This window comes from Gopherus evgoodei, unplaced genomic scaffold (assembly GCF_007399415.2).
Source record: "Gopherus evgoodei ecotype Sinaloan lineage unplaced genomic scaffold, rGopEvg1_v1.p scaffold_33_arrow_ctg1, whole genome shotgun sequence".
In the NCBI taxonomy this organism is placed as follows: Eukaryota; Metazoa; Chordata; order Testudines; family Testudinidae; genus Gopherus; species Gopherus evgoodei.
This window is the reverse complement of record NW_022060005.1, coordinates 4131092-4155723: the sequence shown is the minus strand read 5'-3', so window position 1 is coordinate 4155723 and position 24632 is coordinate 4131092. Positions and strand designations below refer to the sequence as shown.

The 24632-nt window shown below is 49.7% G+C and overlaps 1 pseudogene; it reads right to left on the bottom strand.

Annotated features, from left to right (window-relative positions):
- Positions 1-19216: 19216 nt before the first annotated feature.
- On the bottom strand, positions 19217-23240 carry LOC115641122 (annotated as a pseudogene).
- Positions 23241-24632: the final 1392 nt, after the last annotated feature.

Below are 24632 nucleotides of genomic sequence, written 5' to 3'. Positions count from 1 at the left end.
ATCAAATATTCTGATCCACTGTAACTTGCAGTAGAAAAGGTAGGATAAGAAATGAAGAAGCAAGAAATGCTTCTCAGTGGTTTTTAGGACTGGAATTGCTATTTTCAACAGCTATTGCCCTTTTTTTAAAGTTTTATTTGTTTAAAAGGAAGACAGTGATATTGCATTGGTAAATTCCCCATAGAAACAAAGAGTGGAACAAAAGAATAATAAAAGCACTCAAAGTTTCTTCATTTATGAAGGGCAGTCTTATAATATGCATCCAGATATCCTCCAATCACACAAGCTGAAAATTGTTCCCCTTTACTGCAGTTCTGTAACCATATGGGAACCAATCCTGTCTGTGTTCTGTGCACATCCAAAATTCCTGCTGAATGACCTGCCCTGGGAGCAAGTTACCAGTGACCCAGGGCTGGGACAACAGGAAGATGCAGGTTGCGGGGAAGAGCCCAAGGCTGGGGCAACAGAGGAGTGCAGGTGTGGGGGGGGGGAGTCCAGGGCTGGGAGCCCAGGGTTGGGGTGTTACATCCTTGGGGGCAGCCGGTTTAGGAAGAAATCACTGGAGGCCAGACAGCAGACAGCTAACAGAACTACCATTTATTTACAGACAGAGCTCACCTAACCGGCTGAAGCTGGCTAGGCTATCCCCTAATAATCTAACTCAGTTGCCATGGGAACAAAAACCATGACAACCAAATACACAACATATTCCTCCCCCACTAATAAGAACATCCCCTAAATAAAACACACACTAGACTAGAGACTGCCTCCATTCCCAGCTAAACCCTGGGGATTATTTTGTCCCATAACCGTGGGGTCGCCCTAGCTAAAGATCGAGCCGATGAGGAGGCCTTCTGTCTCTAGGCGGATTACGGCGAACTCCTGGTGTTTTTGCACCCGAAAGTACCATGAGCTCAGGGTCCGCAGCACGAACAGGTGAGGAGGTGGTATCAGCTCGTGATGGGCAAGGGGATATCTCAGTCGCCGGCAGTAATGGAGGAGAACAGTCAGAAACAGGTGATTCATGATTCGGTGTCTCACCAGAAGAGGTGAAGTCAGACCACTCAACTACACATGTGTCCTGAGGACGGGCATGACCTGGCAACAGCAGATCTACATGTCGCCACCAGGTAAGATTCTCTGCAGTCCGGATTGTGTAGGAAACAGGTCCTGTTTGAGTGATGATTTTGGCAGGGACCCATTTAGCTCTGGAAGTATAATTCTGAGCCAAAACTGGTGTCCCGGGCTAAAGGTTAGGTCTTTTGCCCTGGGTGCCTGTCTGATGACTTGATACTGCTGCTGATGTTGCACAATTTGTCGGGGTTCAGAAGGTTTCAGCAGATCAAAGCAAGTGCGCAACTGTCGTCCCATCATTAGAAAGGCCGGGGATGCCTGGGTCGTAGCATGAGGTGTGTTTCTGTAGGAAAGTAAGAAGCTATCCAGACACTTTTGAATGGAGTATTGTCCCCTGGCTGATTTCAAAGCATGTTTCATTGTCTGAACAAATCTTTCAGCTAATCCATTGGTGGATGGATGATATGGTGCTGACGTGATGTGGTGTATCCCATTTGCCTTCATAAAATTTTGAAACTCCTGAGAGATGAAACTGCGGTCCATTGTCGCTCACAAGTTGTCCTGGCAGACCGAAACGACTAAAGAGACCCTGTAGTTTTTGGATCGTACTCTCTGCAGTAGTGGACTGCATTATAGAGACTTCTGGCCATTTAGAATGGGCATCTACTGCCACCAGGAACATGCTTCCTTCAAGGGGGCCAGTGAAGTCAATGTGAATATGTTGCTACGGGTTTTCAGGCCAGTCCCATGAGTGTAGGGTTGCCTACTGGGGTGCAGACCGGAATGTAGTTGTTCTAACACCTGTGATCTCAGTGGTGGTGGAACGATGACACGTCTCCCCCACAACAAACAACCAGATTGGACCGATAACTCTGTCCTCCTGGACATGTAGGTAACAAGGTTGGGTGAGACCAGAGAGTTTGTCGAGATTTTCCATGCATCACCATGTCCATAACTTGGGACAATACTGGGTCAACACGAGTTGCCTTCTTTATCTGAGTAGCAGTGATGGGTGTATTCTCTACCTGTTCAAAGTAGATTTCCTTTTGGGCACTATCTTGATGTTTGACCGGCAAAGGCAACCTTGAGAGGCCATCTGCATTGCCGTGCAGAGTGGATTTCCGATATATGATTTCATATGTGTGTGCTGAAAGTAACAATGCCCAACGTTGCATACTACTAGCAGCTAATGGGGGAATGCCTGTGTAGGGTCCAAAAATTGACGTCAGAGGTCGATGGTCTGTGAGAAGAGTAAACTTTCGCCCAAACAGGTACCGGTGAAACTTCCAAATTCCAAACACACTTCCTAATGCCTCACGTTCGATATGGGTGTAGTTAGTTTCTGCTTTGCTTAGAGTGCGTGAAGCAAAAGCAATAGGTCTCTCTTCTCCCGAAGGCATAATGTGTGACACGACTGCTCCCACTCCATAAGGGGAGGCATCGCAGGCCAATTGTAGGGGTAAAGATGGATCAAAGTGTGTTAGAACTTCAGAATTTAGCAATGCATCCTTAGCTTTGTTAAATGCAACATCACAGGCTTCAGTCCACTTCCAGGCCTTGTTCTGCCCAAGGAGCTCATGAAGTGGTTTTAGCAGTGTGGCTAACTGTGAGATGAACTTTCCATAATAGTTCAGTAGTCCTAGAAACGAGCGCAGCTGGCTTACATTTCGAGGTGGGGAAGCCTCCACAATAGCTTTAACTTATGCAGGGGCCCTATGAAGACCTGCAGAATCAATGATGTGTCCCAAATATTCAACAGAGGGCTTGAAGAATTCACAGTTGTCTTTGCGAACTTGTAGGCCATACTCTTCCAGTCTTTGTAGGGTATCCTCTAAATTCTTTAAGTGATCCTCTTCCTTCCTTCCAGTGACCAGGATATCATCCAGATAGCACTGAACTCCTGACAAGCCACACAAGATCTGGTCCATAGCCCTCTGGAACAGGGCAGGAGCAGACGTTATTCCGAAGGGTAGGAGACAGTATCGATAAAGCCCCTTATGAGTCACAATAGTCAACAGCTCTTGGGACTTTTCATCGACGTGCATCTGTAAATATGCTTGACTCAGATCAATCTTACTGAACTTTTGTTCCCCAGCTAGGCCTGCGAAGAGGTCATCGATGCGGGGAAGCGAGTATTGCTCTGCACACAACACTGTGTTGACAGTGACTTTAAAATCACCGCAAATCTGGAGAGAGCCATCTTTCTTCACTATTGGGAGGATAGAAGTGGCCCATGAGCTATGGGTAACTGGTATTAGGACTCCATTGGTGACCAGGCGCTCCAGGTCTGCTTCAACTTTTGGCCTGATGGCATATGGCACAGTTCGGGCTTTCAGATATTTTGGTGGACTGTCAGGTTTAATGTTCAATGTCACAGCGATTCCCTTCATACTTCCCAAATCATCTCCAAAAACAGCAGCATGTTTCCTTAGTATAGGGCTTAGACTGGTTTCTTCTTTAGTCATCTGATGCACTTCTGCCCAGTTCAGCTGAATCTTCCCAAGCCAAGACCTACCCATTAAGGCTGGATAGTTACCTCTCACCACAAACAGTGGCAATTTGGCAGCCTGTCCATTGAGCTTCACCTTAACATCAATAGTGCCCAACATGGGCACAGCTTCTCCCCTATATGTCTTCAGAACAGTTTTTGTTGCCTTAAGCGGAAGATGCTGTAGCTTTTCTTTATATACAGTCTCGGAGACCAGCGAGCCGGCTGCACCGGTGTCCAGTTCCATGCGTACAGGTTTGCCATCCAATAACGGGGTTACCCAGTATTCATGTGAACCCATTGCCAAAGACAAAACATGCAGTGGCACTTCCGCTAGCGATGAGGTGTCACCTTGATCATCCTGGGTCTGCTCTAGGGTATGCAGGGTTCCTCTTTTTGTTGGCAAGACCACAGGCCTCTTTTTCTTTTGTTTACAGGAACACTCAATGTGTCCCTTTTGCCACAGTGTCGACACACCAGGTCCTTACACCAGCATTCTGATGCCTGGTGACCCGGCTTACCACAGCGGTAACATTCTTGACTCTACACAGTTTTGTGGGTAGGTTCTTGTGACACTTTTTGCACCCTAGGGGATGCACCGATGTATTGCGCCTCCCTTGTAGCCAGTTCCATGGAGACAGCAATATCAACAGCCTTCTGTAATGTAAGCTGAGCCTCTGTCAGTAGGTGCTTCCATATAGCTTCACTGTAGAGGCCACACACTAACCTGTCACGCAGGGCATCATTTAACATCTCCTTAAATTCACAGTGTTCTGCTAGCTTTTTTAAAATTGCTACAAATTGTACAACTGTTTCATCTTCTTTTTGGTCTCTTTTGTGGAACCTATGTCTTTCAGCAATTACCAGTGGTTTTGGGGAAAAATGGGACCCCAGGATTTCCACAATGTCACTGTAAGATTTAGTCTCAGGCTTAACAGGGTGTAAGTAGTAAGCTGCGTAGCAGGGAATAGGTTTTAGCCTCTACAACACTTAAGAATATTGGCACCTTCTTCTCTTCTGTAATGTCATTTGCAATAACAAAAAGCTCAAAACGCTGAGTATACACATGCCACTGCACTATATTCTCATCAAAAGGTTCCAGTGGCCTGGTCAGAGTAGCCATGATTTTTACTTTCACTTTCACAGTCAGTGCAAACAAGCAGTTTTTTTGTTTGTTTGTTTTTTTTACCTTGACTTCTACTTCCTTCTGTTACTGGAGCAGCACCAGAATCCCATCCATCGTCGCCACTTGTTATATCCTTGGGGGCAGCCGATTTAGGAAGAAATCACTTGAGGCCGGACAGCAAACAGCTAACAAACCTACCATTTATTTACACACACAGAGCTCACCTAACCAGCCGCAGCAGGGTAGGCTATCCCCTAATAACACTGGTCTACAATTTTTGAGAAGTCATCTGCTTCAGAGATAAAATGTGCTATTTATTATGTATTTTGATGTGCTGAATTCAAATATGACAATTAAAACAACAATTGGCTACTGTTTCTAAGATATTTAAGTTTTTACATTTTATGTCTATGTATATTGTGTAGATAGTAGAGTTTTAATCATAAATTGTAAACCTAGGTCTTTTCATGTGTTTACGGTTGCTTTACATGATAATATTTCACCTGTCCTGTTTATGTAACACTTTAAAAATCAGCAAAAAGGTTATGTAAATAAAATTTATTATGAAACAAAAGGCAAAAAACTATTATGTACATAGTTTAGTCCTGTTCAGTATCTACTTGGCGCTTCTTGGCTTGTCTCTTGTATTCATTAAATGGAGCATCTCTTGTCACTGTCCAGCAATAGTCTGCAAGCATTGATGGGCTCCATTTGCCCTGATAGCCTGCCAGGAGATTCCACTGCTGTAGTCTGGAGCCCAACAGCTCTGCCTTACTCTTGGGTAGTTCCAAATCTCTGACAAGGTCATTCAGTTCACCTTGTGTTATGAGGTGTGGTTCAGAGGAGGAGGATGGGAGAAAATTTGGGTCTTGTGATATTGATGGTTCAGGACCAGAAGTTTAATCTTCTTCCTCTTCCTCATCTGACTCAAGTGAGAATGATTCTGGTGCATCAGGAACCGGCACTCCTTCTCCATGGGGTACTGGGCGTATAGCTGATGGAATGTTTGGATAATGCACAGTTCACTTTTTCTTCTTTGACACACCTTTTCCAACTGGAGGCACCATGCAGAAGTAACAATTGCTGGTATGATCTGTTGGCTCTCTCCAAATCCTTGGCACTGCAAAAGGCATAAATTTCCTTTTTCTGTTCAACCACTGGCCAAGATTTGTTGCACAAGTGTTGCAGCATATTTGTGGGGCCCACCTCTTTTTCTGATCTCCAATTTTGCAGCCAAAAGAAAGGTGATAGGCTTTCTTAACCATAGTGGTTATACTGCGCTTTTGTGATGCAAAAGTCACTTCACCACAAACATAGCAGAAGTTATCTGCACTGTTCACACAAGTACGAGGCATCTCTGCTCACTTTGGCTAAACAGAAATGTGTCCCTTTGCAAAATCAAACACTGACAAATAAGAGAGCATGACACTGTATGATTTCTAGAGCTGATATAGGGCAATTTCTTCAGCAGAGTGATGTAAGCTTCGTTATGATTGCATCATCCATGACATCTAGGAATAACATGATGCAATTCATATCATGTATGATGCAATACCAGCTTTAGATTGCATCATTCATTGTTTTGCCTAAAAAGCAAGTACTGTCCAAACCCAGTCATAGATTTATTCATAGATCCAGTCAAAGATGTATTTTAGTCATTTCTGGTTTAAATTGAGATCCCTTCCCTTTATAACTCACTTATCCTCCGCCATTCCCAAGTCAAGGGTCGTATATACTGACCCAATAGCATATCTTGAAAACTAGAGCCAATCAACAATTTTAAGCATCATTTTCATTCTCAGTGACCCAGAATTAGTAAAGTTGAACTACATTTATTTCAGAAGCATTTTGGCTGTAGAGCAGTGTAATCTAACTCAGTTGCCATGGGAACAAAAACCATGACAGTCAAATACACAACAGGTGGAGAATCCATGAAGATGAAAGAAAATCCAACCACCAGCCATTGACACCTGATGGCCAGCACCCTGTGGGAGATGGATTTCCTCACTTCTCAGCAGGGAGGCCGAGAAATACCCCCCAGCTCCAGAACAAAGGACTGGGGAGGGGTGGGGGGGGGAATAAGGGTTCAGTGCTAGAGGGAGTTGGGGTTCACACCTGGGGACTGACCCAGGGGATCAGACAGAGCTTGAACATGGGGTTGACTGCAGCATGGCTGGGCCTCTGGGCTGACCAGAATGGACCATGGTTTAATTGTGCTCCCCAAAGAACCCCATGTGCTGTGTGCCAGGTGACTAACAAACCCAAGTATTTTGCTGAAGCGGATCCTCCTAGAGACCGTTCCAAAGCTGGGGCCGTAGCACTGATCCTGGGGTCTGTGACAGATGGTGGTAGAGGTGGGATGCTGAATGCACTAGGAATATTGTGACCTGCAGCAGTAAAACGAGGGTAGCCAAAGGACACAGGAAGAGAATGGCGTATAACCAGCTCTCAAAGAAGAACATCATCAAACTGTGATGGAATGGAGGGGTGGGTGCCGGTGAGCTCAACAAGGCAGAGCTGGTTTCCCAGCTAGAGAAGGTTGATTGGACCCAGGCAGGGAGCCAATAGGGTCTGAGAGCCACCGAGGTGGCAGCAGGGCTAGCTGGCTGGGAGAAGGAGCAAGCTGAGACCATGTGAAGCAGCTAAAACAGGAACTGGAGATGGAGAAGGGGAGGGACAGGAGAACCCAGAGAAGGGTCACTGGGGAAAGTCCCCGGATGCCAGCTGCACAGGGAACCTGATACCAAATGGTTGCCCCAGGGTAAGGAGGGGGTGGCTGCCCTGGGACACACTTTGAATTGCTGGAGCTCCACACCTCAGTCCCACTCAGGTGTTGGTTGGTAACTGCCTGGTGCATGTCTAGTTACTTGCTTTAGCCAGTCAATAACTCTCTTCTTCCTCTTCCACAACGAATAAACCTTTCACTCGTATATTACAGGACTGGCTAAAGATGCTGTCTTTGGTGTAGGGTCTGGGACACCAACTGAGCTGGGGTTAGTGACTGGCATCCTGGGACTGCAACCAGCCTGACTGTGGTGTGATTTTTGGGACCATTTATCATGAAGTCCAGTTTGTCTGGGTGGCAAGATAGACTGGAGAGGCTAAGGGGTAAGACTGTCACATTTGTTACTGCCCTGGTGAAATTATACAACATTCCACCACTTTGGGATGTCTGCCCTGGTTTTGACAGTCTGCCCTGAGATAGGCACTCACAGTCATGAACCACACAGGACATCATGACAATGAAGAGAGCAAAGCATCCAGCATCTTGACTCTCCAAAACACCTGCTCTAACCCACTAGCCCTTACTCCTCTCCCAGAGATGGGGAAAGAACCCAGGAGTCCTGGATCCCAGCCCCCCTGCTCTAACCACTAGACTCCACACCCCTCCCAAAGCTGGAGAAAGAATCCAGGAGTCCTGGCTCCCAGCCTCATTCTCATGCCATGTGTCCAGGGCAGGTAAGGCTGGAGTTTTGCAGTGGGTGTCTTACCGGTCAGATTCCAACTCCCCTGAGCATCTAGGGATCGAAAAAAGAGAAGAGGAAGATATTAATGAGTGTGTAGGAGCAGATGAGTGTGGGGACATCCAGAGGAATTGCTGGGACAGTAGCTCCATCCACAATTCCCCAAACTCCACCCACTGCCCCAGGGCAGCCCTGCTGTCCTCATGTCAGCCAAAATTCCACATCTGTCCTGGGAATGTGGAATGGGAATGAGGCTGGCAGCCAGGAATCCTGAGTCCTATCCCAGCTGTGGGAGGGGAGTGAGATGGGATAAGGTGGTATCATCGGTCTTAGGGACAAGAGTTAAGGTTGTCATGGGACTAAGGTTATAATGGGGTCATGGGTAAGAATATCCTTGGCTGAAGGTTCTCATGGGGGTGAGGTTCTGGATTGAAATGTGGATTTTTCTTTCTTTCCCCTTTTTATTAAGATTTTTTTAAAAAAATATCAATCTAGCTAAATTTCAAAATAAAATGTTGCTTCAAAGTGAAAAGTGCAAATGGTTCCTTTGGAATATGTCCAAGAAACACTTCCACTTCTCTGAATTTTTTTTCATCTGAAACTATTTGGCGAATTCAGTCTGAATATGTGACATTTTAGTCGACCCCTGTCATGGTATAAACCCCCACTCTGAACCTTAGCGTCCAAAAGATGGGGTACCAGCATGAATTCCTCTAAGCTTAATTACCAGCTTAGTACTTGTAGCGCTGCCACCAACCAGGAATTCCAGTGCCTGGTACACTCTGGTCCCCCCAAAACCTTGCCTGTGGACCCCCAAGACCCAGTCCCTCTGGACCTTAACACAAGGAAAGTAAACCCTTTCCCTCACCATTGCCTCTCCCAGGCTTCCCCTCCCTGGGTTACCCTGGAAGATCACTGTGATTCAAACTCCTTGAATCTTAAAACAGAGAGGAAAATTCACCTTCCCCCCTCCTTCTCTCTCCCCCTCCCAGACTCTCCCTGAGAGAGAAAGTAATCCTAACACAGAGAGAAAATTAACCTTTCTCTCCCCCTTCCCTTCTTTCTCCCCACCAATTCCTTGGTGGATCCAGACCCAGTCCCCTGGGGTTTCACCAGAATAAAAAAAAATCAGATTCTTAAACAAGAAAAGCTTTTAATTAAAGAAAGAAAAAACAGTAAAAATTATCTTTGTAAATTTAAGATGGAATATGTTACAGGGTCTTTCAGCTATAGACACGGGGAATACCCTCCCAGCCTAAGTATACAAGTACAAATTAAAATCCTTTCAGCAAAATACAAATGTGAACTCCTTCCAGCCAAATATACATTTGTAAATAAAGAAAACAAACATAAGCCTAACTCGCCTTATCACTTAGTACTTACTATTTTGAATCTATAAGACCCTGTATCAGGGAGATTTGAGAGAAATGTGGTTGCACATCTGGTCACTCTCAGAACCCAGAGAGAACAACCAAAAACTAACAGCACACACAAACACTTCCCTCCCTCAAGATTTGAAAGTATTCTGTCCCCTGATTGGTCCTCTGGTCAGGTGACAGCAAGGCTCACTGAACTTGTTAACCCTTTACAGTCAAAAGAGACATGAAGTACTCCTGTTCTATTAACCCATAACTATCTGTTTATGACAACCCCAAACTACATATTTCAGTGAATAAATATATCAATCTAGCTAAATTTCAAAAGCAAGTGTTTTTTGGAAAAAGTGCTTCAAAGTGAAAAGTGCAAATGGTTCCTTTGGAATATGTCCAAGAAACACTTCCACTTCTCTGAATTTTTTTTCATCTGAAACTATTTGGCAAATTCAGTCTGAATATGTGACGTTTTAGCTGACCCCAAAATACATATTTCAGTGAATAAACCATACCTCCAAACGATGTCACTCAGCTGTGCTGGCTAGCACAAGAAATACACAGCTCTAGACAAAACAGCCAGCACACCTACGTGCAATACCCTGGCTTGGGTTCCTCACTGCTAGGGAGTGTGCAATGCTTTGGCTTTGGACAGAGTACCTTGGGGTGCCCCATATCCTTTCCTCGCAGCTCGCAGCTTTTCTTCCAAATCAAGGTGGTTTTCCCACTCAGCTAGCTTTCTCTGACTTTGTCTGGTCCACAGTTAAACAGGAATCTCCTCCAGCTATCAAAGCATGCCCATCTCCTCCCCTCTCATTCCGGTCTTTGCCTGGCTTCTGCCTGAAGTTTCCTGCTTCTGTGAGTCTTCTCTCCAGTTAATGTGTCCCCATCCCAGCACCTGGTGTCTCTACTTCTCCCTGGTTGATTTTTTTGCTTCCCCCTGCTTGCACAGGAACTGAGGGGTGGTCCCTGCCAATCTCAGAGAACCCAATTTCCAAGGTGTGTCTGCCTGAATGAATGACCATTTAAGGTCTAACGAATGAACATTCTCCCTAGGTTTGCTGACCCAGCCCTCCCCGGTCAAGAAATGTTGAGCTCCACATGAAGGCTCCACAGCCCAGCAATTTCATAATACAGACTTTACACGATCAGCTGGAATTCCCGACCTGGATGGGACAGATCCCCAAATCGTCACTGGAGTGATGCCAAGAGAAGGGGGACAGGGCCAAAAAAACAGGGTGGAAAATGACACTTAAACCTAAACCCCACTATAAAGTTAATCCCAACTCCCACGATACCCTTAACCTTAACCCCATAATAAATTTAACCCCAAGCCCCATGATATCCTTCACCTTAACCCCATGATACTCTTAACTGCATAATACCCTTAGCCCCAATCCGCACGATACCCTTAACTCTAACTCCATGATATCCTCTACCCCATGATAACCACATCCCTCACCAAGGCACTGTCCTTGTCACTCTCTTCTGAGCACACTCAGTTGACAATAACACAGGGGAAGTGAAAATCACCATGCAGGGACCGGGGCCATCATACTTTTTTGTTTGGTTTTCTAGGACGCTCGTACTGGGGTGACACCAGGCAGAGCAGAATGAAAGCAGTCACAACCTGTTCAGCGTGTTAAATTTAGCAGCTGTTATTTCCTTGCTTAGGTTCCCAGAAAATCAGTCTCCAATATTCTCTATAGGTCTAGGGAGGAGCACACAGATGCCCATAAAAACCTGCCTCGGCACTTACATTGCCCAGTCAGGCTTTGGTTGGAGCACTGGAGGCAGCTGCATGCAGCCAAGACAGGCCTGGGGAAGGCTGAACCATGGGGTGTCTCTGTTCCCCAGTGGCCCTAGCACTGCTGGCGATAACCCTGCTGCAGGGTGAGTGTGGGGTGGGGATGTAGGGGGAGGGGAGTGAGATACAGATTGTGGGGGAGGGAACTGGGCTAGTGAATAACAGGAGGATCCAACCCCTTGGCTCCTCATAGATCCTCCAACCCATCCGCCCTGGATTTGTGCATTCAGTCCTGAACTGCCCCTCTCAGATCAACGGGGAGTGTTGATTCTTGCACTTACTGGTGAGAATTGTGGCTGGTGCTGAGGATGGCAGGGCTGCTCTGGGGCAATGGGTGGAGCTACTGGCACTCAGTCCCCTCCACACACCTTCTGCAATGCCTGTGAATAGCCCCCTCACCCCCAGCACACACATTAATATCTTTCCCTTCTCTTTCTTCACTCCCTAGGTCCTCAGGGGACCTGGAATCAACAGGTAAGTCACCCACTGAAAAACTCCAGCCTTACCTGCCCCGGGCATGTGCCATGAGAATGAGGCTGGGAGCCGGACTCCTGGGTTCTATCCCCAGCTCTGAGAGCAGAGTGAGGCCTACTGGAGGGAGGGAGGGAGAGGGGCTGAAAGTCAGGAATCCTGGTTCTTTGCTTTTCCCATTTCAATGCTGTTCCTCTCCAGGGTGTGGTCAGCCCAGAATCTCTGGCCGAATTGTTGGGGGAGGGGACGTCGCAAGGGGCCAGTGGCCATGGCAGGTCAGCATCCAGTACAATAGACACCACTGTTGTGGTGGGTCCCTCATCTCAGCCCAGTGGGTTGTGTCAGCAGCTCATTGCTTCCTATTGTGAGTAACTGGGATGAGTAGGGACCAGTACAACAGACAGATGTCCTGTCTGGATCTATGCCAGGCAAACCTTCTCTGGATGGCATCACTGTGTGGCTGTTCCCCAGATGCCTCACCCCAGAGGTGGCTGCATCTCAGAATCAGGTGGACCATCCCCAGTGTGGCGTCCTGAGTGGTTTTCTTCCAGCTGCCCTGCTCCAGAGGTGGCCGTCCTCTTACCGTCAGGTGTTCCCTGGACCCCACTGCATTTTTTCTTGTATTTGCAATCCAGTTTCCCCCACTGATCGTTGCTTTCCCTCTGCTCCCAGCTCTTTCCCCCAGTCTGCCTATCGTGTGAACCTCAGGGAGCACCAGCTGTCCAATCCCTCCCTGAGCTGGGTCTCGTTCCCTGTGCGCCAGATCCCATTCCACCCCGATTACAACAGGGGGACCCGTGCAGCCGACATCGCCCTAGTGCGGAGCCAGTACGACACACCGACGAAATCCTCCCTGTCTGCTTGCCTGGCCCCTCCGACTCCGTCCCTGACAATCACATGTGCTCGGTCACTGGTTGGGGGAGAATAGACTCTGAGGGTAAGACCATCCCCCGGGGCAGATGCTGTCACTCTATGACTCAAGCCCTGTGCTCCTGGAGCCCTGTGATTCCTGCTGCATCATGAAATAATCCCCGCCCAGCTCTCTGCTGCCCCCTGCCAGCTGGCTACCACTGACTGGCTGTATCCCTCAGCCATTTGTGAGGCAGCTAATCTATTGATCTCAGGTGGGAACCTTGTGTTTTAGATACAAATGGTCCCTGCAGTGGAACCTCCCTCTGGGGGCAGCGCAACACAGACTGGGTCCTGTGGTGCTGGTTGTGGCTCTGGAAGCTGGGTGGAGGTGGGGAATGGATGCAGGGAAGTGAAGGGAATATGACATGGGGAGGAGATGGGGTGGAGGATGGCTAGAGAGGAGGAGAGTGAGTGGGGGAGGTAGATGGGGACAGGAATTTGTCAGGCATGGGGGTGGGTTGCAGGAGGCGATGGATCCAGTACCCTGGTTCTCTCCCCTCCAGTCTCTCTCCCACCCCCCAAGATGCTGCAGGAGGTTCAGGTCCAGCTGATCGACACTGCAGCCTGCAACGCCCTCTACTACATCGACACGGCGCCTAACCTTCGGCAGGGACCCCATCAAACCCGACATGATCTGTGCCAGCTATGCCGAAGGGCAGAGGGACTCCTGCCAGGTGAGCGAGGTGTTTGGGTTGGGTGGATGCACGTGAGCCCCAGCCTGGCTCCCTGTTGACATCTAGGGCCTGTAGTGAGTAGAACAGGCTGCTGCAGCCACAGAGCTCTGGACCCAGCTTCCTTCAAGCAGGCAGGAGCACCTCTGACTTTTAGAGCCATGTGAAGTCACAGCGCCATGCCTAGGACCCAGCTCCTGGAGTCCTGTGATTAGGGCAGAGCCCCAGCTTTTATTTGTGGTTAAAGGAATAGTAGAACCTTTGTGGTTGGGTAGAAAAGAGGGACAATGTGGCTAGAAAGTAACTGAGGCCTGCCTGAGTCTGCAGAGAGCCTGAGCCAGTCACTCTGAGATGGGTAAATACTCGATGCATCAATATGGAGGGTGTTAACTCCCAGCCCCACTGCTCTGGGGAGCCCTGCCACTGGTCTCTGTGTAAGGCATCAAACTCTGCTCCCGGGTTCCCGGCTGGGTTCAATGGGCTCCTGAGGAACACCAATTGTGTCTGCAAGACCTGCAGCCTCAGACAATCCCTACCCCATCTGTTCCAATGAGGAACTCATCAATGTCACAACCGTTCCAGCCTCAGCTTCCACAGCTACATTTTCAAATTTGGGGGCTGCCAAGCTGAAATCCTGCCGCACCCCCTGATGTGCCCTCAGATGGTCCTTTGGTTAGCTTTGGGGTTAGTCCTGTGACCCCACTCTGTCCTACACACCACTTTAATTACTCAGCTCAGTGCTGTGGAGGGTCGTCTCCCACCCAAGGTTTATCCAGCTTTGGGCTCTCGTCCTTCCTTCCCCTAGGATTGTGGGACCCGAGCAGGCCCCACTTCTAAGTTTCCCCGCATGACCTTACAGGGAACCAGAGAGCTGTGGGGCTGGAAGGGATCTCAAGAGGTTACCTAGTCCAGCCTCTCATGCAGAAGCAGGACCATGTACATCTGGATGAACCCTGGCAGGGGTTCATCCAACTTGCTCTTAAAAGCCTCCAGTGATGGGGACCCCACAACCTCCCTGGGAAGCCTGATCCAAACGACCCTGAGAGTAGATTGACCCTGATAGTGGATCCCTAGAATCTCCCCATCCTGTTGAAACACTTTGGATTCAAAGCTTCACCCATAATCTGTGCATAACTTACCTGAGAGCTCAGACCTGGTGAAGGATTCATTCTCTGGGACCCCGGCGACTGTTCCAGCCTCTGGATTTCTTAGGGGCCAGTTTGTGAAGTTGTCCATAGTGACCAGCCAACATTTGCTTCTAGATTCTGTCTCCAGCAAAGCCTCAACCATGTCAGCAGCAACGGGCCCCATCAGTGCCCCTAACAAGTTACCGCCGCGTCCTGGCACTGGCTGTCTTAGGTGAGCTCTTTTTCACAAGCAGCATCACGTTTCCTGCCTCTGATTTCTACATCCACCCAGCAGAAATTCGCCCTTCGCTTGGCTAAGGTTTTTGCAATCCTGAAGTGTCCAGTAATTTTAAGATCATGACATAACCCTTTTCAGAGTGTCCTTTTCCAGTGTCTCTGGAACAACCAGCTGATCCCTGGACTCATCACCTGCTGGCGCTTCACTCCCATCACCAGATGGCAGCAGAAAGCTCCTTCCTCAGCACAAGGCTGGATGAAAGATTTCAGATAACACTTTTTTTTTCAGCTGTGAGCTGTTTTGGCAGGAGGAAAGAAATCCCACAGATTGCAAAATGTTTTGATGATCAATTTTACGAAAGAAAAAGCACCAGGGGGCTCTGGGACACTCCCATGCTAGACCCCACACCCCCCCAAAGCTGGGGACAGAACCCAGGAGTCCTAGCCCCCACTCCCCTCCCAGAGCCAGGGACAGAACCCAGGAGTCCTGGCTCCCAGCCCCGGCCCCCCCCAGCAGTGGCTATTAACAGCCTCCCCTCTGGCTACACCCCTCCCACCCCTGGGAGCCGATCTCCTGCGGGGCAGCGCCTGGCTGCGGGACAGGAGGAAAAAGAAACCAGCAGAGGTTTTACTTTCAGTTCTGCCGGAGAAAATGCCGGGGAGACAGAGCGAGCTGTGGGGCAGGTCATGGAGGGAGAGTGGGGAACTATCATCCCCGGGGGGGCCAGGACCTCCCCCTCCAGTCGATTTGCCCCCTCCAGGCTGCCCCCGCCCCCAGATGTCTGTGACTCTCTCTCGGTGGGAGGCTGCTCTGGTTCCCCCTTAGCTTGGAACACGCACCAGCACCAGCAACCAGGCCAGCTGGGAGCCCAGCCCCTCCCCCCCAGGCCAGCCCCACGTGAGCCCTGGGGCCGGACAGCTCGGAGATGGGGGGTGATCTGGGCCGGCCCCCGGCTGGGTAAGGACACAGGACAATGGAGGCCCCAGTGCCAGGAGGCCTTTGGGGCGTGGGGCTGGAAGCTCCTTCACTGGACGGTTTAAGAAAGAGGCTGCAAAACCATCTGTCCTGGGTGGTTCAGACACAACAAATCCTGCATCTTGGCAGGGGCTGAGACTGGCTGACCCTGGGGTCCCCCTTACCCTGTGGCTCTCTGCTGAGAAGCCCCCTGCACTTCTGACCAGGGGCCCTTGTGTCTCTTCCCCTCCACCGCGAGGACCAGAGATTTGCAGTCAAGTCCACAGCAGAGTGTTTACACCCGTTTCCCCATTTTGGGCCCCGGGTGGTTTCTCTGACTTCTGAGCTGTTTCCCTTTGGAGGAGAAATTGGGGCGAGGAGCCAGGCCTGCTTTTTGCTGCAATCCCCGTTCTGTGATCTCTGGGATGCCGCCTGGGTCATAGCTGAAAAGTCAGACTTCCCTGCGTGCGCGTGCACACACACGCACACACACACACACCTTTCCATCAGTAATGGTTGAAATGCGCAGACCGCCGCAGTGAGAAAAAGGCAGCTCCACAATCTCTTAAATTTTGCTTTAAGACTGTTGGCGTTGCATTTTTGAACAAGGGATGTTGACAATTTGTGTTCTAGAGCTTTTGTTTTCAATTCATTTTAATGTAATTAAATAATTATTGTCTGTCATACCCCCACCATTGTCAGACCCACCTCATCATTTCCCACAACTGTGAACATTGAATCAATACATTTGTTTAAATGCTCAAACTCCAAACTCGCACAAAGGGGCCCTGGGGACCCAGCCAGGGGCCGTGCCTGGGCTCTGTTCAGGCACAGGATTAAAGCATGTGGGGCCTGGTGTACTGAGACCAGAGATGCCGACTTTCCAAGGTACTAGGGGGTGCTCAACCCCTGGCTCTGCCCCAAACCCTGCCCCCACTCCATCCCTTCCCTACCCCACCTCTTCACCCAATTCCATCCCCTCCCCCGAGTGTACCATGCCCTTAGATTCATAGATTCTAGGACTGGAAGGGACCTCGAGAGGTCGTCAAGTCCAGTCCCCTGCCCTCATGGCAGGACCAAATACTTTCTAGACCATCCTGGATAGACATTTATCTAACCTACTGTCATAAACAGATAGCTAAGGGTTAATGTCTCTTTCACCTGGAAAGGAGTAACCTGAAACACCTGACCAGAGGACCAATCAGGAAACAAGACTTTTTCAAATCTGGGTGGAGGGAAGTTTTGGGTATGAGTTTTTTGTTCTTTGTCTTGTGTCTGACCCTCTCGGCTCTGAGAGTGATTTTTCTGTCTCCTGCCTTTCTAATCTTCTGTTTTCAAGTTGTAAGTACAAAGATAGTTAGACAATATGTTTATATATATTTTTTTGTATTTACATGTGTGTAGTTGCTGGAGTGTTTTGAATTGTATTCTTTTTGGATAAGGCTGTTTATTCATTTTTCTTTTAAGCAATTGACCTTGTATTTGTCACCTTAATACAGAGAGACCATTTTTATGTCCTTTTCTTTCTTTTTATAAAGCTTTCTTTTTAAGACCTGTTGGAGTTTTTCTTTAGTGGGGACTCCAGGGAATTGAGTCTGCAGCTCACCAGGGAATTGGTGGGAGGAAGAAGTCAGGGGGAAAATCTCTTTGTGTTAGATTTACTAAGCCTGACTTTGCATACCCTCTGGGTGAGGGGGGAAGTACTTGTGTTTCCAGGACTGGAAACAGGGAGGGTGGAGTCCCTCTGTTTAGATTCACAGAGCTTGCTTCTGTATATCTCTCCAGGAACCCAGGGAGGGAACACCTGGAGGGGAGGAGGGGAATGGTTTATTCCCCTTTGTTGTAAAACTCAAGGCATCTGAGTCTGGGGGTCCCCCAGGGAAGGTTTTGGGGAGACCACAGCGAGCCAGGCACTGTATAAATCCCTGGCTGGTGGCAGCTTTACCAGATCCAAGCTGGTAACTAAGCTTGGAGTGTTTCATGCTAACACCCATATTTTGGATGCTAAGGTCCAAATCTGGAAAAAATGTTATGACACCTACTCTTAAATATCTCCAGAGATGGAGATTCCACAACCTCCCTAGGCAATTTATTCCAGTGTTTAACCACCCTAACAGTTAGGAACTTTTTCCTAATGTCCAACCTAAACCTCTCTTGCTGCAGTTTAAGCCCATTGCTTCCTCCCCCCTCCTCCCAGCACCTCCTGCTTGCCTCAAAACAGCTGATCATGGTGGAGGGGAGGCCCTGGAAGGGAGGGGGGGTGCTGATTGGTGGGGCTTGCTGGTGGGTGGGAGGCACTGGGGGAGAGGAAGGTAGCTGATGGGGGGCTGCCAATGAGTGTCCAGCACCCACCATTTTTTCCCTGGGGGTGCTCCAGCCCCGGAGCTGAGACCCTCACACCATCGCCTGCTGAGTGTCCAGCAGGGAACCTCTCCCAGGGCAGGGGGTGAGTGGCAATGGGCAGAGAACAAATCATCTGCCTCGTCGGTTCCTGGTGCTTCCCCGTCTGTCTGTCTGTCTGTCTGTCTCCAGCTGGTATCTTGTATCTTAGCTTGTAAGGGCTGGGACTGCCTCAATGGACTGGCCCGATGGGGCACCAATCTCGGTCAAGGAGACCTGTGCAGCGCCTGGCGTGATGGGGTCCCCAGTGTCAGTCAGTTGGGGTGTGTGTGTAGTATCCAGGGTGATGGGGTCCCCGATCTCAGTGGGGAGGTGGTGGGGGGCTGTGCAGCATCTGGCGTGATAGGCAGCCCCTACGCTTGCCCTCCCACAGCTAATATCAACCTGTGGAGCCCATGGGAGGCTGTTGCCGTGGCAGGATTGGCCCAAGCGGGAGGCGGCACCAGCTGTTGTGGGGCAGGTTGCGGTTGCTGCCAGGAGGAGACAGAGTTTGTAAAGCTGATTTATTGACAATTCTTGGAGTATAAGTTGCAGGATCACAGTGGCTGCGGGACCTGTCCCCGTCAGTTTCCCAGTCACTTCTGGGGGGTGTTACAGAGCTGCAGGAAGAGCTGGATATGACCCCCCCACTGCTCTACCCAGCCCCATAGCACCCCTGTGCTGCCATCCACCACCCTCTCCCAGCTGTGTCCTCCAGACCCCAGCAATGTGGGGCCCACACCCAGTACCAAGAGAATCTATGGACACCCTGGCTGATGGGGGACTGCCGGCTCCGATCTCCCTGCAGCTCACACCCAGGAAGCACAACCCATACCCGGAGGGGTGTGCTGCTGCTGTGTTAGCGCAGGCAGGCATCTGTGCTGGGGAGGGGTTGGCCTGGATGGGAGCCCCAGGGGGCAGGTCACAGGGCGGGCAGCAGGAGCCCAGCAACCAGAGCCAGTGCTAGGCATGAGCAGACTAAGCCATTGCTGAGGGACCCCAGTGGGGTAGTACCGGCGCTGAGTACAGCAGGAGAGAAGGCAGAGGTGCCAGCGCTGCCTGTGACCTCCTGGATCCACTTGGCATAGACCGAGACCCGGGTGTACACACTTGGGTGGGCGGGAGGGGAGGCTGTTCAGTTAATCCCCCAGCTGACGATCCCAGCCAAGATGAAGCTGTTTCCCTTTGGACAGACCAGAGGCCCCCCAGAGAAAAGAGAGGGACTATTTTTCTTCTACCAGGTCATGGGATGCAACCCAGGAGTCCTGGCTCCAGCCCCCAGCTCTAACTCAGTCCCCTCTCATGCCCTGTCCTGCTTCAGTGCTGGGGGTGAATTACTCCTTCATTTGATTTGTTTTCTCTGGAGTTAAACTCAGGTTAAACCTGACCTGTCTCAGCAAGTTCCACCCCACAACCTATGGAGCCTAGTGATACCATAGAATATAAGGGTCAGAAGGGATGGCAGGAGATCATCTAGTCCAACCCCCTGCCCAAAGCAGGACTAATCCCCAGACAGACTTTTGCCCCAGATCCTTAAGTAGCCCCCTCAAGGATTGAGCTCATAACCCTGGGCTTAGCAGGCCAATGCTCAAACCACTGAACTATCCCCTCCCATCTGCTGCTGGGAGAGCCGCTTTCATTATCACTGTGGGGAGGGAGGGGCGATCCAATGAAAACATAGAATATCAGGGTTGGAAGGGACCTCAGGAGGTATCTAGTCCAAGCCCCTGCTCCAGAACAGGACCAGTTCCTAACTACATCATCCCAGCCAGGGCTTTGTCAAGACTGACCTTAAAAACCTCTAAGGAAGGAGATTCCACTACCTCCCTAGGGAACCCATTCCAGTGCTTCACCTCTCTCTGAGTGAAAAAGTTTTTCCAAATATGGAACCTAAATCTCCTGCACTGCAATCTGAGACCATTACTCCTTGTTATGTCATCTGCTGCCACTGAGAACAGTCTAGATCCATCCTCTTTGGACTCCCCTTTCAGGTAGTTGAAAGCAGCTATCAAATTCCCTCTCATTCTTCTCTTCTTCAGACTAAACAATCCCAGTTCCCTCAGCCTTTCCTCATAAGACATGTGGTCCAGCCCCCTAAACATTTTTGTTGCCCTCCACTGGACTCTTTCCAATTTTTCCACATCCTTCTTGTAGTGTGGGGCCCAAAACTGGACACAGCACTCCAGATGAGTCCTCACCAATGCTGAACAGAGGGGAATGATCACATCCCTCGATCTGCTGGCAATGTTCCTACTAATACAGCCCAAAATGCCGTTAGTCTTCTTGCCAACAAGGGCACGCTGTTGACTCATATCCAGCTTCTTGTCCACTGTAACCCCTAGGTCCTTTTCTGCAGAACTGCTGCTTAGCCACTCGGTCCCTAGTCTGTCACAGTGCATGGGATTCTTCCGTCCTAAGTGCAAGACTCTGCACTTGTCCTTGCTGAACCTCACCAGGTTTCTTTTGGTCCATTCCTCTAATTTGTTTAGGTCTCTCTGTATCCTCTTCCTACCCTCCAGCGTATCTACCATTCCTCCCAGCTTAGTGTCATCTGCAAACTTGCTGAGAGTGCAGTCCATGCCATCCTCCAGATCATTAAAGAAGATATTGAACAAAACCGGTCCCAGGACTGACCCTTGGGGCACTCCGCTTGAAACTGGCTGCCAACTAGACTTGGAGCCTTTGATCACTACCCGCTGAGCCCGACGATCTAGCCAAGCTTTCTATCCATCTTATAGTTCATTCATCCAGCCCATACTTCTTTAACTTGCCAGCAAGAATACTGTGGGAGACCGTGTCAAAAGCTTTGCTAAAGTCAAGGATTAACACATCCACTGCTTTCCCCTCATCCACAGACCCAGTTATCTCCTCATAGAAGGCAATTAGGCAAAAGATCCCAGAATGGGCCTTTTGGGGAAACAGGTGAGGAAGGGGCACATTTGAAAAATGTGCCAGATAATTTCAATCAGCCCCAGGGCTGCCCTCCCAAGCCAGGTAGCTCACCTTGCAGGGGCCACTACGAGCATCTTGGGCCCTAGCGCACAGCATCGTGGGTTGGTTCCAACGTTTGCACCTCCCTACGAGCTTTTCGTAGGTTGACACGTTGACGAGAGAAACCTGCAGCTGCTGAAGCATCCGGGGCGGCAGAAGCACATCTAGAATGAGAGAGCTGGGGATGAAGCCACTGGGAGGCTGAGGCAGAGGGAAAGGAGGGGGACACACTGGAAAAAATCTCTACCAGTGCGGCCGAGCATGTGAGCAATGTCACCATCTAGGGGCTGCAGCTCACTATGCGCATAGAAGTCACACGAGAAATTCTTCATGTCTGTGGGGCTGGGCAGCGCTGCCCCCTGTTGGAGAGGATCCAGACTGTGGGCGTGTGTGCAGTTTCCCTCTTGTGGCTACACATCCCTGTGTGTTCAGAGCTCCAGGGAATGGCTCACAAATTCTGGAGACATTGGACACCCCCAGGGATAGGGACTGAATACCAGTGCCCCGCAGTCACCCATTAGCCCCACCAAGCTCCCAAGCTCCCCTCACCTCCACACCCGCATCCGATGTGGCCCCAGCCAGTGACCCAGCACTTTTCCCCTGCTGGGAACTGGGTGGAGGAGCCCGTCAGGGAGATGGGGCGGATGGTGCCCGTGAAGTTGACAGGTTCCATCAGCTGCACCAGGGCAACATTGGCGACGAATATGCTTGGGTTGTAGTCGGAGTGCCTGACAATGCGACGCACGGGGGACGGGATCCGAGTCGGGGGTGGTGGGGGTTGGAGAGCTGGTACTCTCCCAGGTTCATGAGATAGGCAGAGACAGGGGTAGAGCTGAGGGACAGGGGACAACACACGTATTTCGAGTTCCCCAGAAGAGGACCCAGCCGGGGGAGGCGGGAATCGGAGGGGTGGCACAGTTGGAGGTACCGAAAGGGGATGTGTGTACTATGAGGCAGTATTTCAGGGTGCTGGTGGGGGTACTTGAGGCCTCACTCTCGAGGTGGAGGGCAGCTCAAGCTCATCAGCATCTCTCAGCTCCGCTTACCTGGTAGGCTGGCCAGGCCACGGTGGGCCAGATCTGGCAGCCGCGGATGCAGGGGAGGGACCAATCGGGGAACGAAGACAGCTGTTTCTGAGCTGCAATGTCCGCTCCGCAAAAATCCACTTCTTTGAAAAATCCACCAGGACAGAGAGCAGGAGATCAAAAAATAAGAAATGTCCAGCTCAAGGCCACAAAGGAAGTCTGCAGTGGAGGCGGAATTTAAACTCAGACCCCTCAAGTCTTAGGCGAGTGCGATAACCTCTGGATCATCCTTCCTTTCTCCTGTGTCTATCTAATGACGTGTTTCTGTCTATCTAACCCCAGACATAACCATGTCTCTGTCTATCTATCGCCATAGAAAAACATCCGTCTGTCTAGTGTCTACCTGTCTATCACCTTTTCATAATTAAACCAGGAGCTATGCTATGTATAAGAAGTCAATTAAAACCACAAACTAGGAATAAACTCAGATAAGTTCAATAACCAGCATTCTTGTTGAAATCAGTAAGATTACATTCACACTGGTTCACTGTATATTAACTGAGGAGATATGAATGAAGAGCAAAGTTAAGCAGTGGGAGCTGAATTAAAACGATGGGTGAGACCCGCATGCCTGCTCTGGCTTCTTGCACAGCCTAAAACTGGAGTTCTGCAATGGGGAAGCAGAGGCAGCAAGTGAGTTTGGAAAAGCTTCCACCTCCAAAGGAAAGGACCCTAATGAATACTAAGTAAAACATCTCCCTCTCGCCTGGGCTCACATGCAGTATCTTATCATCCTGTGCAATCTACACCTCAGCTCCTACCTACTACTTGGGAGCACCTCAGCTCCTACCATTTTCAGGGCATCCAGAGAAATGGACCCCTGAGCCCCAGAAGGAACTGCAAGGGAAGCCCTGAGCCCCCATGGCAGAAGAAAGGCAGAAGCCCCAAGCTCAGGCATCCATAGCTCAGGCAGGAGTGGGGAGGGACATGAAAGTCCTGAGCCCGGTGCTCCAGCACTGGCTAACCCCATGGGAGGCCAGTAGCTCTGAGTCCAGACACCCAGAGACGTGACTGGAGTGGAAGTTGCCAAGACCAAAGTCCTGAGCCCAACGCCGGGCTGATGCAGCGCACTCACTTCTGCATTGCTTCTACAGGTGCATCTGATATCCCCATGGAGAGGAAGCCCTGTCCCCAGCCAGCAGACAAACAGCTAGGAGGCCCCTACTGGGTTCTCCTGGCTGGGGGGTCCCAGCAGGACAGGGAGATCGAATATCATGGGGAAGGGCTAATTCGATCTAGCCAAAAAAGGCACAACAAGAACCAACAGCTGCCAGCTGAAACCAGAGAAATTCAAAGGAGACGTAGGCACACATTTCTGACAGTGAGGGAGACTAGCCCCTGGAACAAATTACCCATGGGACAGGTGGACTCTCTGTTTCCTGGTATCTTCACGTCACAACTGCCTGTCATTCTGGAAGGTACCTTTTAGTGACTTACAAGAATTGGGCTTAATATGATGCAAAGTGTGTGAAATTTCATAGCCTGTGAAATAGAGGCCACATTAGGAGATGGAATTGTTTCATAACCTCTATGAAAAGCTCAATGTGGGGTGAGGAACAGACTGCTGAATTACTGAGTAGCCTGCTTGCTTCCCAGAATCAATAATGAGCAAGTGGGGTGATCAGGGGTGCAACTCAAACATCCAGCTGGGCTGGCCAGGGGCAAACATCAGGCCGGCTAGGGAAAGGTGGGTGTGGCAGTGACTTCACAAAGGCCTTTGGCAGGAACTCAGCCTATTGGGCAAAGATGATGAGGCGTCTGTGACCTCACAGAGCTCCCTTGACAACAGCCAGGTAGGACAGGGATGCAGGGCAGGAGGAACCTCGGAGAGCCCTGTAGCCTTGCTGCAGCAAGCCTCCATCTCATGGTCTCTCGCTGAGGACCAAGAGACATTGGTGTGCAGGAGATTCAGTGCGTGTGTTTGTCATTCCCGTGTGGATTTTTATCAAAGACATTGTCATCTGTGTAGAAGGTAAGAAAAAATATAGGCTCTAGGTAGAGATACAAGATAGGGGACTCTATCCTAGCAGATTCAAAGGCATCACCACCCTCCTAGTGAAAAAGTTTTTCCTAATATCCAAGACTTTCACACTGCAACTTGAGAGCTTTGCTCCTTGTTCTATCATCTGCCAGCTCTAAGATTTCATGAGAATCAATCTTTTATTAGGAAAATAATTCAAAAATGCAAATACACAAAACTTTGAGTGAAATCAACCCATCCTGATCTTTAGTGTCTGGGAGTGTGGGCCTTGGGGGCCAGACTGAGACCCTCATGGGCTAGTAACACCCAGGAAGCCAGTAAAATAATTCCAGTTCTCTTAGCATCCAAGCCTCCCTAATCCAAGGAACACCCGAGCGCTGCGGGAGACAGAGGGATGCTGAGAATGTCTAACTCATGACTGAAAATACAGAGATGTGTTATTGGCTTTGATTGGGGGACAAGAAACAAATCCGTTGGGATTCTTGCCCCAAACA